A 6,874-nucleotide genomic window follows, 5' to 3' on the forward strand; every position below is an offset into this window, starting at 1 on the left:
TTGGTCATGACTCCCTGAATATGAGCCCAGCTCCCTCCTATTCTCTCAACTCTAGGTCTCCCCTAAAGCTGCCCAGACATGAAAGGTTGGCTGTAGGAGAAATGGCTTCCTGGAACACTGCCGGTTTGTCTTTGACTCTAGGAGTTCTCTTTGTATTGTCCAAGATCATAAGTTACAGAAGTAAAACCAATGAATCACTGAAGTAGGAATTAGTAAACGTTTATTGTGCATATGCCAAAAAGACAGTTTGCAAAGTGGGACCACTCAAACCAGAGCATGGAATGAAGTTTAGGAGTGTATTGTTAGAAAACAGCTTATAGAGTGAGAAGGCAGTGACTTTTTTCTTCACAGTGATTGGTTACAATATTATACTTTTCTTAAATTATAGAGAATTGGTTAGTGGTTATATCACATTAAGCTTGGGAACCAGTTTAAGTTTTGCTTATGATTTCCAGAGGCATAAGCGAGAAATGACCCAGGTCAAATTAGTCTTGCAAAAATAAGCTCAATTAAGCTTTGTTTGTATGACTAAACTAGTTTTGTCTGCTCAGGGAATTTTCAAGGCTGGTCTTTGTTGTTTTTGATTTCAACAATTCCTCCTTTACCACTGTAGTGTTATTCTTATTACCACTGATGGTGTAGTCAGACCCAAGAATCACATATTCACTGTTTCCATTAGTTGAGTCGTAGGGCTAGTGGGTTATAGAGTCACGATTTTCATCATTTATATGGTTGTTGTTGATTTCATGCAGTTGTCTGATCCTGATGGATACCATGTGACGTGTGAGTGACTGCTGACAGACATTTAAAACCCTCAAGAGTATACAATGCACTGGGAGGTCAATATGATGACTATAAGGAGACAATAGCCAAAGGCTGAAAAATTTTCTGGAGCTGAGAGTCCCAGGAACCAAGATTTAACCAACGAAATAACTTGAATGGGTTGTAGGAAATTATTTTATTTTTATTTTTTTATGTTTATTTTTTATTTATTTTGAGAGAGAGGGAGAGAGAACATGAGTGGGGGAGGGGCAGAGAGAGAATCCTAAGCAAGCTCTGTGGTATCAACACAGAGCCTGATGCAGGGCTTGATTTCACGAAATGTGAGATAATAATCTGAGCCGAAATCTAAAGTCAGATGCTTAACCAACTGGGCCACCCCGGTGCCCCGGTCGTAGTTTTTTAAAAGTTACTTACATAGGCACCGCCATGATATATCAGCAAGCATGTATTTTCACATATTATTACTTAGGACAGGACGAATATGAGGATGTTTTATTTCAGGAGGTGATGTTGCGGGTGAGCTCCCATCTAAATTAGGCCTCTATGTAATGTGAGCAACAGGCAATTTAATGAGAAGCATTTCTATAGGAACAAAAGAAAACTAAGGTTAATATTTGGAGCAAATTATAAATTAAGTTTCTGAGTTTTGAGAACATCCAGTTGAGAAATCTAAATGTTGTGTTCTAGGCATCTTTAGAGTGAGGACAAACAGTGACCATCGCATAGATTTTCCTAGTGTGTAGTGTGAATGGTGATCTTTCTGAATGGCCACACAGCAATAGTCACAAAGGCTGTCCACACATGAACTGTTGTGGTGACTTCTCTGAAGTTTATAGCAAGTTGTCCAGCTTTAGCTCGCATGGCTTTGGGAAAAGGGCAGTGTTGGTTTCATAGTGATTCCAAGTCAAAAGAGCGGGAGAGAATTGGAAATGTCAGTTTGGAGAGTTCTAGCCAAATATGTGAGGAAACTAGAAGAATTGAGGATCCAGTCCAGTTTACAGGCAGAAAAACAAGACCTCAAGGACAGTTAACAGCACTAGGATCTGATCCACAAAGGTGTACTACTGAAACATATTTTTTTCTCTATAATCACCCCGATTTCTATCAAAGACAACCACCATAAGACTGGTTTGCAAATTAAGTCTAGTTTCAGTAAGCTTGGCCTGATTATTTACTCAAGTTGTAGCAAGAATAACAATTGATCATATAGGTTCTTTTAAATCTGCTTTGCTAGAGCTTTTCGTAAGGAATCTCAGATTAAACTTTCAAAAGCCTCTTGAGGCTAAGAAGCCAAGCCAAGGACTTGTCCAATCGTGTCCTGTTACAAGGAGAACAGATTCTTAATTGAAGTTATGCAAATACGTATATTGTCAAGAAAATCAAGAATATTTAATAAGAGTTTCTGAATTCTGGAGGGATCAGGTAGGGAGAAAAAGATAAATGTTTCAACCTTTGTAACAAAGATACACTTTACCAAATTAAGTTATAGCTTAAAAAAGAGGACAAAAAGGGGTCCTTTAAATCTGAAAACAAAACATTAAAGAACCAGCAATGTTTCAAATGAAGTCATAAAAATTATAATCATCTTTAACAGTTCACTCAGTCTTATGTAATTAATTCTTGTTTTTCTTCATCTTGGGTTAGCTTTATGAATCAATCAGCTTTCCATCAAAGTTTTAGAAACTCTTTCCCAGTTTCATGTTATGATCTTGAAGTTATCAGAAGCCTGCATTTTAGAGTACTTCTAGGGGTGTTTTCCATAAATCTCTTTGAAGATGAAGTGCTTTTGCAGGAACACTTTTGTGAAAGCATCAGAATAGAACAAAAAATGTCTATAAAATAATGAAAGACTTAAAGATAGTTGTGGTTAAAAATATGGTTAGAGTTCACCACAAAAACAAGATACAATTGGGGTGCCTGAATTTAGCGTCCAGCTCTTGATTTTAGCTCAGGTCATGATCTCTTGATCATGGTATCAAGCCCTTGCTTGGGATTCTTTCTCTTCCTCTCTCTCTCTCTCTGCCCCTCCCCAGCTTGTGAGCATGTGCTGTCTCTCTCTCTCTCTCTCTCAATAAATAAATAAACTTAAAACGAATTAGAATATTCCCTCTTTTTTAAAAGAAGGATTTTTGTTGACAAATACATTTGTTTTTTTGGTGATGTACAATGTTTAAGGTAATAGCTGGAATTATGATTGGTAATGTTCTACCAGGACACGTCAATTTTTTTCCTAGAGAATTTAGTTATTTGGCAATGCTTCCTATGGAATGTAACATGTGCAAAAGTTACATAGTTGTAAAAAATTTAGTTCTTTTAACAGAGAAGACTCTGTTTTCTTTTTTTAAAAATTTTTTAAAATGTTTTTTTTTTTTTTATTTTTGAGACAGAGAGAGACAGAGCATAAGCAAGGGAGAGGCAGAGAGAGAGGGAGACACAGAATCTGAAGCAGGCTCCAGGCTCTGAGCTGTCAGCACAGAGCCCAAAGTGGGGCTCAAACTCACAGACTGCGAGATCATGACCTGAGCTGAAGTCGGAAGCTCAACCGACTGAGCCACCCAGGCACCGCAACTCTGTTTTCTTAAGTAGTCAAAGACCTGGTAAAGACAAAAATGAATCTTTGTTTTCTAGCAGATTACACTAATGGGAAAGAAAGATCTTTGTTTACAATTTTTTTATTAAAAATTAAAAAAAAATATTTGTTTACTTTTGAAAGAGAGAGAGAGAGAGACAGAGTGTGAGTGGGGGAGGGGTAGAGAGAGGGAGACACAGAATCCGAAGGAGGCTCTAGGCTCTGAGCTCTGAGCTGTCAGCACAGAGCCCTATGCAGGGCTTGAATTCACAAACCGTGAGATCGGGACCTGAGCTGAAGTCGGACACTTAACCAACTGAGCAACCGAGACACCCCTGTTTACAATTTCTCAATAAGAACAGACCAACAATCTAAAAATATTTGTGATTTTAATAGAAAAAAACAAATTCTAATTTTATATCAGTATAGTTTTGATATTAACTTCAATGAATTTATTCCAATTTTAGCTTGATCACACATAAAATTCCTTTCTCCAGATTCTTTTTAAAAAATATTTATTTATTTTTGAGAGAGAGAGAGAGAGAAGGGCAGAGAGAGAGAGAGAGAGAGAATCTGAAGCAGGCTCCAGCTGTCAGCACAGAGCCCAATGTGGGGCTTGAACTTACGAAGTATGAGATCATGACCTGAGCCGAAGTCGGACACAACTGAGTGAGCCACCCAGGTGCCCCTCTCCAGATTCTTTTTTCCACAGACCTTCTAGAACTTTCTACATCCATGTAGCTTTTGTCATTTTTATTTCCTTATTTTGGAAGAATCATTTTACTTAAGGACAACATTATTTTCTTTTTTCTTTTTTTCCTTCTATTTTCTTTTTTCCACAAAACAAACCCATGTCCTTTATATCTTTCCTTATCCAAAAAACACATTATTTTTTCCTTATCCACTTTTAATATACAGTAAAACCTTGGTTTGTGAACATAATTCATTCCAGAAACATGCCTGTAATCCAAAGCACTTGTATATCAAAGAAACTTTCCCCATAAGAAATAATGGAAACTCAGATGATTTATTACACAACCCAAAATATTCATATAAAAATGAATATAATACTTCAATACTGTAATATGATACAAAATAATAAAGAAAGTATAAAATATAAAGAAAAATAAAACAAATTAACCTGTACTTACCTTTGAAAACCTTCGTGGCTGGTGTGAGGGAGACAAGAGAGAGAAGGGGGGAAGACTTTCACTACCACTAACAGAGTCACTGCTCTCCATTGGCTCAATGGAATCTTTTCTTTTTTGTGCAACTTTAACAAGGAGCCTATCCAATGACACTTGCTTTTGCCTCCTTTTGAGGATTTTGCAGAGGTGTGACATTGCATTGTTGTTAAACAGATTCATCACTTGCGCTGTTACAGCCTTATTTGGGTGGTGATTTCTGCAAAATTTTGCACTGCCTCCCACATTTTAATACCTCCCTAATCTCATTTGAAGTGAGGGATTCCTCTGCCTTTTTCTCATCTGCAGATGAGATGCAGACATAGACTTCTTATAAAATCTTGTAATTTCGGCCACTCGCATACCTCGTTCCTATTTCTTGATGATTTCCTTCTTAACTTCCACCATAGTCATCTCCTTCTTCTTACTGCCTTTCTTTTCAACTGTTTTCCTGCATGGGGACCATTGTTTATGATCACATGGATGTTGACTACAGTACAGTATTAATAAGCTCTTGTCATATACTGTATTTAATGTAACTGGCAATAAGGCAGCAGAGGAAAGGGTCTAAATCTGCAGGCAGCCTGACCTAGAATGAAGCAAAGCATTTCTAAGTTACTCTTGTATGGCAAAATAAAGGACTGTTCATAGGTGCTTCAAAGTGACAAAAAAAATATACTAGTGCCAGTTGTGGACACCTTCCAACATTCTGAAAAATCACTGATTTCTGCCAAACACCATGGCCTGAGACCAGTGATCATATGAGCATGGAGCATGGGTGAGGATCAACCACAATCCTGTAGCAAAAGAGAGAGAACCATTGGCTCAGGTGTGATCATGTGACTTTTGGTTTCATATACTACTTATATTGCAAGACATCGCTCATTTATCAAGTTGAAATTTACTAGAAATGTTTGTTCATCTCACAGAACACTCACAGAACAAGTTACTCACAATCTAAGGTTTTACTATATAGTCATTTTCTTTCACCCTTATTATTTCCAGTAGTTTCATTTTCACAAATTGATTATAAATTTTGGCTATTAGTGATTTTTGCTTCCCAGCAAAAACTGGGAAGCAGGCAATTGTGAACTGTCATACATTAGCTTCCTGTAGTAGATTAGCAAATTTGTAAGTACATTTTATAATTTATAGAATTATATTCTTCTTTATAATACATTTTTCTATGTGGCACAAAACATGCTTATTAATTAGTTGTCTGTTTGTAAAAAATTGAAAAGCTAAAAGTAGATACACTTATGTTTAGCACCTACTGTTTATCTTATTTGGAAATAATTTAGATATCAATGAATATCCATTGTTCGGTTTGTTAGTTTAGTATAAACTCTTGTTCATATTTATTTGAGTTGCTTGCTTTTAACAATAATGCTTGGATTAGGTACCAAACAGCTAACCTCATAAGTTAGTTTTCTTATTGTCAAATTTTGAAGACATGCCTTTTGTATTAAGCTAACAAACTTAAAGTAGTTCTTACTTAAAGTAGTTCTTACACAAGGAAAAGGAGAGAAATTGGTGGCTGGACAGGGAACAAGTAGTGTCTGCTGGAGGCTTGGGGAGACAGTGGTGTATATGGCCACGGGCATGGAGGTCTGTGCAGGGTGGGGTGGAGGTAGGAGAGCAGTCTGTTCCCTCACCATTTGGGTGCTCTTTATCACACAGAGGCAAAGGGAGGGTGAGGGGGCACTGTGACAGGAGCTTTGTCTAGGGGAGAGGGAAATGGGCTTTAGTTCCAGCTGTGGTAGGGCATTGTTCTGTGACTTTGTTCTATGAACTTCTCTGATCCTTTTTTAAAAATGTACTTTTAGAGTGCCTGGGTGGCTCAGTCATTATGCATCTGACTTTGGCTCAGGTTGTGGTGTCACAGTTCGTGAGTTCAAGTCCCACATTGGATGAACTGGAGCCCTGCTTAGGGTGAGCATGAACTCCACTTTGAGTGAGCCCTACTTCTCTCTGTCCCCTCCTCCCCTGCCCCTCACTCACTTGCACCCTGTGTCTAAAAAAATGTACTTTTAAAGGATAATTATATTTGTTGGGACTAACTCATAGGGTTAATATTTGTGATGATGATGATGATGACAACAATGGTGACAGTTGTACTAACAGTCTTAGGTCACGTCTACTAAGCATTTGCTGTGTGCTCAATTATATCATTTACTTCTTGAAACATCCTTGTGATGTTTGTTCTATCCATATCATCTCTTTACAGGTGATAAAACAGAGAGGTTAAGAAACTGGCATGAGGCCATATAGGTTATAAAGGGAAAAACAAGATTTTAGCTTATATTGTCTGGCTCCTAACCTGTGCATTTAACCATTA

Source organism: Acinonyx jubatus, chromosome D1 (assembly GCF_027475565.1).
Source record: "Acinonyx jubatus isolate Ajub_Pintada_27869175 chromosome D1, VMU_Ajub_asm_v1.0, whole genome shotgun sequence".
NCBI classification, from domain to species: Eukaryota; Metazoa; Chordata; class Mammalia; order Carnivora; family Felidae; genus Acinonyx; species Acinonyx jubatus.